Genomic DNA, 2320 nt, shown 5'->3' on the forward strand with positions numbered 1-2320 from the left:
GTTACCTACATAGTTGACTATTTACAAAGCACCCAATTAAATCCTACTTAATTCTCTCACTCTTAAAATTCCATCTACCTGGTGCACAAAGTACCAATCACATACTGCATAATGCTCAGAAGCCCAGATAGTCCAATCTCAACACAGAAAATATTACCGGCCTTAAAGAGTACAGAAAAGTCTGAAAAACAAGAAGGGTATTTAAGAAATGAGACCAGAAATCACAGTACAAGACAGATAAATCTACTTTAATAGCCACACATTGAAGTTGCACATCACAAGAGATTGAACAGTAAGTAGCGTAGCAGTAACTAACATAGCTATAGTGAAAATCATTTTCATAAAAAAATAATCTAGATGCAGTCATCAGAATTTTTGGTCTATTATGTTTGGAGATCGCCTTTTATCCCTGCTTGAAGAACTTGCCATTATGCCTTTGAACCTTTTTTTTTCTCCCACGGTTGCCTATTAATATTCTTTGGAGGAAGGAAAGCAGTTAAGCATTCACTTTTAAAAGTTTGTCCTTTGGTAGCAAGCAGAGAACACTTTTCATCTTTATGATTTAAATAATCTGTACAGACATGAGACTTGGTGACATTAAGCTTTTGTGTAAAAATGAAGTGATAAAACAATTTTTTTTTCACTTTTGATAAAACAGATTCCATAAACTCCTAAAAGAGCCAAGCATTTCCCTAACCCATAAGCAAAAATCATTCAGAATCCAATTAACCTCGGCTGAAAAACAAGCACTCAATATAGTACACTATAAAACCCTGTACACTTAAACACAGGAGTATTTCCAACACATATACTTCAGATACAAAGCTTTCCGTCTCGGTTAAAGAAAACACATTTGGAAGGACTCGGAACAAGTTTATTTCGTGATTAAACATCTCATACAGTCATGCAGGTCCACTAGCTAGGGCTGTTACTTCCAATTCTACAGCACTGGTAAAACAAGAACAAATCGGAAACGAGGCCAACAGAGAAGACAGTCAAGACCTCCAGCACTCTGCAATGGAGCTGGGAAAGAAACAAACAATCCTTTCCAAAAGAAATCTTCCCGTAAAATTAAAAACCAAATCACACATATATTATTTACAAAAAATATTTAATTAAAAATATTTTATAATTACAGTAGTCTATTAAAGCATATACTTCTCTCACACTTATAGAACATCTCTCTATATATACAGGGCGTGAAATGTCACTCAGTTTAGCTATACAATATGTAACATTCTTGCAGGGAAAAACAAAGTTTCCTGCCCCATTATAATCATCTATTTTAAACAATAGATGTCAGAAGAAGAAAAAAATATCTACAATGCGCTGGCTTATTAGTAAAGCTTCCAAACAAAAACTGAGCTCCTTGGTCACAAAAGGTCGCCTTCTAAAAGTCGCATTTGCTCTTGGTCTTCGAAGTTTATCAGTCCCCGTCGCGCTTAAAAGTTTAACTGCACCTCCAAAAACAAAAACAAAAACCACAACAACACAGGAATGTACAATTCACAGCGGCTATCAAAAGAAGAGGCGTATAAGAACGTGCAAAAAAAGGGGGGGGCGTGTGAAAGTTGGGGCTTTTCTCTCCTCTCTCCCTCTGGGCATGACGAACGAATGACAAGGACATCCTAGGGTTTGCTGCGGGTTTCTCCTTTCCTCCACGGGCTGGGCCTCTACCTTCGGCTCGTCCCCTCCCTGCTAGAGCCGCTGGCTGGGGCGCAGGCGGCCGCACACCTGTGGAAGAGGAATGAAAGAGGGGGTGTGTGATCCTTCCCGCCGCAGACTCACTGGCGCCGCCGACCCAACTTAAGACACGCTTGATCAACAACCCCAAACAAACCCGGCCGACAACACCCCGGCCCCCGCCGGCGCCCAGCGGGTCCCTGCAGGGGAAGCCGGGCCCAGACCCAGCGCGCGTCCGACCCGCATGCCCGCCCCTCGTCGGTCTCGGGCCGCGCGGGCTGACCGCGGGCGGTTCCCACGCCCCCGCGTGCGCCCTTCCTCGGGGAGGGGTGCCGGCGGACCGGCCACCCGGAAAGGCACGGGGGCGTCGGGGACACCGGCTGGTTCGCCTCCCTTTCCGGAGGACCCGGCGTTACGACAGCGAACGGCAGAAGGCGGGGAGGGGTGTCCCGCCCCCTCGTTAAGTTGGCCCGCAGACGTGCAGGGGACCGACGGACGCCGCCGCCGGCCGCTCGAGCCCGGGAAAGGGCGCTCACCTGAACAGCGAGGCTCAGCGGCACAGAATGCTGTCCCCCTGCTTGGTCACCGCGCCGGCCTGCAACGGCAACCCCACCCGGAGGCAGAGGTGAGCGCACGC

At 46.8% G+C, this 2320-nt stretch overlaps 1 long non-coding RNA gene across 1 annotated transcript; it reads right to left on the reverse strand.

Moving 5' to 3' along the window:
- Positions 1 to 857: 857 nt before the first annotated feature.
- On the reverse strand, positions 858 to 2280 carry LOC123522342. The gene is made up of 2 exons (XR_006680612.1): positions 2220 to 2280; positions 858 to 1734 (listed from the first exon to the last, which is right to left on the reverse strand). It is a non-coding gene; the product is annotated as an uncharacterized LOC123522342 (long non-coding RNA).
- Between the last annotated feature and the right edge of the window lie 40 nt (positions 2281 to 2320).

The sequence above is a fragment of the Echinops telfairi genome, unplaced genomic scaffold (assembly GCF_000313985.2).
Source record: "Echinops telfairi isolate 266 unplaced genomic scaffold, ASM31398v2 ScPeMD7_5868;HRSCAF=6743_0, whole genome shotgun sequence".
Lineage (NCBI taxonomy): Eukaryota > Metazoa > Chordata > Mammalia > Afrosoricida > Tenrecidae > Echinops > Echinops telfairi.